Source organism: Capsicum annuum, chromosome 1 (genome assembly GCF_002878395.1).
Source record: "Capsicum annuum cultivar UCD-10X-F1 chromosome 1, UCD10Xv1.1, whole genome shotgun sequence".
Taxonomy (NCBI): domain Eukaryota; kingdom Viridiplantae; phylum Streptophyta; class Magnoliopsida; order Solanales; family Solanaceae; genus Capsicum; species Capsicum annuum.
Window position 1 is genome coordinate 244,305,280 of NC_061111.1, and position 7,906 is coordinate 244,313,185.

At 28.8% G+C, this 7,906-nt stretch overlaps 1 long non-coding RNA gene across 1 annotated transcript; it reads left to right on the top strand.

Annotated features, from left to right (window-relative positions):
• The first annotated feature begins 1,433 nt into the window (after nucleotides 1–1,433).
• LOC107853563 lies at nucleotides 1,434–4,757 on the top strand. Its single transcript, XR_001669817.2, has 3 exons — nucleotides 1,434–1,508; nucleotides 3,318–3,422; nucleotides 4,558–4,757. It is a non-coding gene; the product is annotated as an uncharacterized LOC107853563 (long non-coding RNA).
• Nucleotides 4,758–7,906: the final 3,149 nt, after the last annotated feature.

A 7,906-nucleotide genomic window follows, 5' to 3' on the forward strand; every position in this document is an offset into this window, starting at 1 on the left:
ATTAAAAAAAACTAATAAGAAAAAATGTAGAGATATAAGAGAATAAAAGAAGTAATGATGTTTTATATTAAAATCTTGAAGATTATGGAGATAATTATCTTCAAATATGAAAAAGAGGAAAAAAAAGAAAACAAAAAATAAAAATTTTAAAAAAATGAAAAAGAAAAAAAGAAAAGAAATAGAAGAGAAAAGACAAAGTGGAAATAAAAAATAAAAATGAAAATAAAATTGAAAAAATGATTAAAAAAAATAAGATGAAAAAAAGGGGTAAAAGATATGGCTATATTTGGGGGAGGTGAAATAATGGAGGAAAAATAGGAAAATGTAAAGTAGTGAGAGTAAAACATGCACTTACCTAGTTAATGAGTAAAATAATTCTACTCTTGCTATAAACTGTAATTTTACCAAAGTGTTGCTGATTATTGTAATTATAATTTTAAGTATGCTACTTTTTGTAATTTTTCCTTAATTTAATTACAGAGTCGCCACTTGAAATTGAGTTATGGTGTTCCAAGTCACCTTTATGAATCCCTAATCAAAAGGAAATGACTCTTTATTATGGTCTGCGAAAAACAGAAGATCGGGTAAGGAATTCTGTTGACCGAGAGGAAGGTGTGAGGCACCCATCAAGTCCCGTGGTTCTAGCACGGTCACTTTTATTGACTTATATTGACTTGAACTATTTTAATAAATTATGTTTGCGCCTAAGTTCCCTCTCTTTTGATATCTAAAATCTGTCTATAACTCTTGTATTAAATCGGTGAAAATTAATTTTAGAAAAATATTCATCAAGGTGCATTATTGCATCCTTGAATTTTTAAATGTCTCAGAAAGATGCGTACACCGTATTTTTAATTGAGACGGATATTTTAAATATGCCTAAAATCTGCCTAACGTTAAGAAAATTAAAATAAAATCCAAATGAATAAAATATTTTAAACGGAAGTAATCACCACGTGGTTCAATTGAAATAAATTTCAAACAATGTAAAAGCCTTATTCATTACAGTAAATAAATACTTCCATTATGACCATTAATTAAACATTATAATATATTAAAAAACGAAATTATTCAAGCAAATATGAGCATTAATCAAACACGGCTCACTAAAAATGGAATACGAAATGGCATGCGTATACAAAACTATATTTACCCATGCAATTTTCTTTATACCAAAATATATTTTCCAACCATATCAAAAACACAATGCTATTATCTTTGATTCTTTTACATGTCATTTAAGGTTTTACCACGCTCATTCAACATACCAAAGAATATTACAACTTTTTTTTAACAAAAAAAAAATGAAATTACCCCTATCTCCTTTATTCTTTTAATTGTTACACACCCTTATCTTTTTTAAAAATGAGTGGTTAATGTGCCTTTTTAGAAAAACAATTTGGACCACAATTAGGTAATATGACTAGATAAAAATTAAGGATAAAAGAGAAGTATCACCAGTAATTGAACTGGTGCCAAGCATTCCATAGGGAAATAATTTCTCCCAGGTATTTCACTTTCTCTATTTCTTATGTGTGTTTTTTCTTTTCAAATCATAGGAAACAAGGATTGTGAAGACATGAGAATTAGCACAAAAAAGCTGCATGAAATATGTAAATTTTAACCGATAAATGTAAATTTTTAATTAACATAGGAACATTACTTTAACTTAAAATCATGCAAAAACAAATGGTTATGCTAATTAAACATACAATGATATGGTACACATAAAAAACATACTCATTGGACGTTATCTTTTAGTAAGTTTAACATGTATATAATTCCGCATCAAGTAACAATCCTAGACTTTATAAGATTAGTTGGCAACTCCAAATCTACATACAACTGTATAACTACTCCATAACTTACTCGAACAACTCTTGACAATCATAAAAACCTACATAATTAATTGACCACACATACTAAATAATGCATAATGCCATTTAAACAATTTTATTTATGCTTTGATTCACAATAAACTTATGAAATATAGTACAAGATGGGATAAAAACCTGTATTACAAATTAAACCAAGTATAGAATCGAGACGTCGTTACCGGAAACTTGAAACAGAAACCACAATTCAAATCCTAACTTTCCAATGTTTATGTATACTTTTTGTTTTCTTTTCTCACTCAATTTATCTTGCCTTGTTCTTCTGCTTTTTGCTGCTTCTTTTTTTTTTTCTTTCCTAGTTCTGTCCGTGTGTTTCTCTTTTTCTCGTTTTTTTTTTTTCACCAAATGTTGTTCACATCTTTTGGTTTTGGTCCGTGTCTCTTTTCTTCTCTTTTTTTTATTGACCTTGTGTTTCCTTTTGTTCTGATGTTCAATGTGTAGGTAGAATACTGTGTAGAATAGTACATGCAGGAAGAGTTCTTAAATAGGGAAAGTTTTGGGGGAAACAGTTAATGGGAAAATCAGATAAGAGGAAGAGGTTGGGTAGTTTTAGGATTTCAAAATTTGAAATTTTTATTTTTATATATATATTTTTGAAAATTAATATTATAAAAAATAATAATAATAATAGTAATAATAATAAACAAAATAAAAGAATAAATAAAAATAATAAAATAATAATAATAATAACCAATTAATTTTATATTTAACAAAATGTAATAAAAGTTTATAAATAATTTAAAACAAATATAATTAAGATAATAATAAAACTACTAGTCTATTTATTAAAATTAAAAGGAATATATATATATATATATATATATATATTTTGAATTTTCATATTATTTAAAAACAAAAACAAAAATAACAATACAAATAAAAATAAAAATATCCCAAAAATTAACTTTAATTATTATTTTTTACTCATTTTCAACTAAACTTATTGAAAATGAATAAAAATAAATAAATCTTGGACAATATATATATATATTTAATACCGATAAATAGGTTAAAACTCGGGGACAATCAAAAATCACGTGTCTACATGAGGCACAGACAATAACAAATTAGTTAATGTAGTAAAATATCAATTTACAACCGAATGTTGGTGTATTTTGCATTCAATTGCATCCATGTAGTCTCCTCTTTCATAAATGGTCATCTCTTTGTGTTGTTAACTAACTATTATGGTGATAACCTTTTCAAAATACTTCATCTCAGTTAATGCTCAAAATAATATATTTTCTAAAGATTTTATTATGGAGAATCATTTCTTCTAATATGATCAGAAAGTCTATTTGTTTAAAAATTGGAGTTGATGCATAGAAAAATAGATTGTGTGATGTGTGTACAAAAAGAGCAAGAGCATCCAACTTGCATATATTGATGAACAACTAAACTACACATTCTAATGAATTTTAGGACAGGATGCAGTTGGAAAGCATCTACAATCCACTCATTCTAGAGTAAGTATGTGTCAAGATGGAGTTGTAAAGCATCCAGTACATTCGAATCATTCTATAGTAGGTATGTATCAATGAAGAAATTTTTCTATTATTCTAAGCTAACTTTTATTAGAGTTGATAAAATGCATGTTAAATTTGATGTATTGTATTTGGTCTATTATCTCATTTTTTTAAAAACAATGATTCTATGATTCAAGAAAGTTCAATTCAATTGCCAATACCTCTTTCAACAAAATTCTAAAAATTCTCTTCTACTCACAATTTAATTTTTAGTTGTGAAGAGAGACAAGGGATTAGTTTATTGGTGGTCTAGCTATACAATGGAATAGGGGCCTATGAGAAACCTATTATGTTTGACGTATCAATATTCTCCCCCTTGCAAATTGATTTATCCTCTCATATCAAGTTCCTTCTATGCATGGTTATTTTTTTCACCTTTAGGTATACTATTAAATTAGAGAAGCACAACCTTACTGGGAAAATTTGTCTTTAGTAAATAAACCCCAACCTCCAGGACCTTTAGGCTTACGCAAGATTTTCTCTGAGATATTACTATTATAATCCTATGATAGTATATAAAGGCTTAATTCATGTCTTTTTTCGTCTTTCATTTAAGGGACAAGGTTGATCTAAAGCAATCAAAGATAGCATATCAGTAAGCTACATTGCCTTAAAACAAAAGTCTAAATTATATGATAAGTTGGTGAAGATTTAGATTTCTTGCGGGAAGGAGAATTAGAAATAACGTAAATTAAGGTAAGCTTCTCACATTTTTGGAAATGTAATTATGACAGTTCTTTGAGTAAAAAGAGAAATTACAAGAGGAAAAAAGAAGACGAAGAGGCCTGAAAGCAACTAAGTATGATAGTTTTCTTGAAAATTGTTTCTTATGCTGCTTTCTTGCATTCCTGGCGATATATCAATGTTGCATAGTTAGTTGATTAATGGACATTATTATGCTAACTTTGTCATTAACCTTACAATATATTGTTTGGTTGCTGGAGGAGTCAGTTTGACAACAAGTTTTAGTACTCTTTTTGGAGCCTGTTCAGGATGATTCTTTGTTAAACGATGCGGGTGAAAAGGCCACATTAGCTCCTCCAAATAGCCTAGACGAGGAAATTAGATAATTTAATATTAAATTTTTACTTTTGTAGCATCTGAAGACAATTTTTTTTGTTGTCATCTAATTGCAGTACTCTTTTAAGTGAAGCTCTAAGTGGAAGTAGCATATGCATTAGTGTGTTGAACATCCTGAGGAAATCATCAAACTCACCAAGGTGAAATTTCAGATTTTAGTAGTTAAGGATGTTATTGATGTAAACCATAGAGACGTACTGTAAAATATCTCTAATAATTATATACCTTTATATGTGGTAGATGGTTTAACAGTTTACATGAAAGCTTGACAGCGCCTTCTTTTTTTTGTGTAATAACGACATAATATAATTCAAGAAAAAATAATACATAATGGAGCATAACATTTATTTGGATCTTGGAAAGATTCCTTACAGTAAAGAGACATCAAGAAAATTAGTTATAATACGACTAAGCATCATAATATTATTTAACTCTCAGACGTCTGAATATATACTATTCTAAAGCTGATTGCTCACCATATCAAAGGCTGAACCTTTCAAAGCATTTGAAGAATGTATTATTTGTTATTTTTCTTTAAGTTTTTTAATCTAGATGAAACAAGATGATCAAATTTATGAGTAAGGCGATAAATGGGCTTTCGTTTGAAAAAAATGAACAAGTTTACTGTCCTTCATTACCTTTGATCTTGGTATTGAAATGTTACATTTATTTTTTGTTTATAGGGACAACAAAAATTACATGGAATAACCGATTAATTAGGTTGTGCTTTATTTATACTATCATTTGTCCATCTACGCTTGAGGTATATTTATTTTAGTAATTTTTTAGGAAATATATTTGATTAAGACACCTACTTAGCGTCTACAGTCTTGATAAATTGTTGAGAGATGCTGCCTTAAATATATAATACGTAACACTGCATCTATATCTATATATTACTAATATGAGAGGTGTTATTTGCCAAGTGAACTAGCCTTGATGGGTAGAGTTACCATGTACCTGTTGCTGGTGGGAGGTAGCATGTATCCCCTGAATTAGTTGAGGTTAGTGCAAGTTATATCGGAACACCACGGTTATCAAAAAGATAAAAAAAAAATCTTAATATAGAACTAATAGTTGATGGATTATGTATTGATTTCAATCTTTTCGCCCGTCCAGATAAGAACAAATAGTCAAGGCAGTACCTGCTTATTATGTTATGCTTCTGCTAAAACAACAAAGCACCTATTTTTTGTATGTGCATTCTCACAAGCCTATTTCGAAGATGTTCGGTCCAGCCAATAGATGAATATACAAAGGCAGGATCACTTGGGAATGTGAAATAGAGTGACAAGAAGGAAAAAGGAAAGATAATCAAGGCATTCAGTAGGGTTGTGGCTGATATAATTATATATCATATTTAGATGGTAAGGTATGTATATCTGTGGAATATAGAAGTATTACTGGAACACAAATATAGAATTTTTGACAAGATACACAAACAAAGATAAAAGATGGATAGAAAGATACTGTTAGAAAAACTGTATATAAAGAACTAGATTGTTAATTGTAATAGCAATAGATAGAGAGTCTGATAGTTGGTTGTTGGCTTTTTTTGTATTTTTGATAATGTTGTAAATGGGACCTTTTTTTATTGGTGTTTTAATAATATATGATTCGTTTGATTAAGGAAGAGAAGGAACTAATCAAATAATTTCTTTTTTGCTAAAATAAAGTGCTTAGTTAATTTGAAGTCGATTATTTTTTGAATTATTATGTAAGGGAAAAATTAGAATATACTTATATATATAATCTTAACTGTTTATATGATGAGTTTAAAGCTCATAATGAACCTATTTTAACTCCTGACTATTTGTATCAAGTACTACATACGAATATGATGTTTGAATTTGGTTTAGAAGTTATTCCACGAATACATGATAGTTTTATAGAGTTGTTGTTCTAACATACATATTGTTATATTATTTTTCTAGATACACTGAAAAGAAAAGAGAAGACATTTGAGATTCTGCAAACATGAAATTGTCTTTTACATAATCAACAAACAAGAGCAAAATTTGTAGCAATTATTTTTCTTTTAATATGCCGCGCATCGCGCGGGTACTAATATTAGTTGACTAATAAATTAAGAAAAATAGTGAAATGACGATTTTGTCTGTTGCAGAGTCTTTTAATGAGGGGTAAAAAGTCCAAACAACATTTGCAAGGCTCTTCACAGTTTTAATATAACTAGTTTAGGTGTACGCGTCTTGCGCGTGTACCTCACTATGAGTTCAAACATTACACTAAATAGGATATTTATTTAAATAATAAAGATAAATATGATAATTAAATTTAATATCTTTTAAGTATGTAAAGATGGAGAATTTATTTATTAAACCTAATCTTTACCAAAAATAGTTTTAAAAGTCGATCGATATTCATCTACCATTTGTAAATTGCAACAAAAATAATACAATGACAAAGACATCAAAATAATACAATTAAATCGAATTCGTTCGACACTCATCTATCACCTTTAAATAATAACAAAATAATAAGATAATAGAGGTATCAAAATAATTCAACTAAACCTAACATTTACATAAATAAATTCCTCAAAGCCGACCATTATTTATCTATCACATGTAAACTGCAACAAAGTAATACGAAAAAAGTGATATCAGAACAATGCAATTAAACTTAAATTTTACACACAAAAAATTTTCAAAGCCGATCTAAATTCATCTACGAACGGTAAACTACCATAAAATAACAAACTAAAAAAGACAGTGGTGGCGCCAGGATTTTTAGCAAGGGGGTTCACAAGTGAACATACGATCTAACCGAAGAAGGTTTGACATCTACCATATATACATAAAAAATAATTTTAACCATGTATATATAGTATAATTTTTTATTAAAAGGGGTTCGGATGAACCCTCTAACTTACCTGTAGCTCCGCCCCTGAATAGAGATATTACGATAATACAATTAAACCTAATTTTCATCTAAAAATTTTTTTCAAAGCCGACCGGCATTCATCTAACATCTATAAATTAAAATAAAACAATAAGATAATAAAAATATCAAAATAATACAATTAAACCTAACTTTACACAAGAAATTCTTCAAAGTCAATCGACATTTATCTACGACTTGTAAACTATAAAAGAAAAATATAATAGTGATCACTGTCACACCCCCGGTTTTCACCGCATCCGACCCCGCTAGGGAGTTGGTTTTAGAGAAAATGGGTTTTCCAATTAAAGTGACGTTTTGAAAAGGGATTATTTTATTTACAGAGTCGCCACTTGGAATTGAGTCTGGGTGTTCCAAGTCACCTTATTGAATCCCTATTCAAAAGGAAATGACTCTTCAATTTTTATTTTTTTCGTCTGCGAACTAGAAATCCGGATAAGGAATTCTATTGACCGAGGGGTGCCTAACACCTTCCCCTCGGTC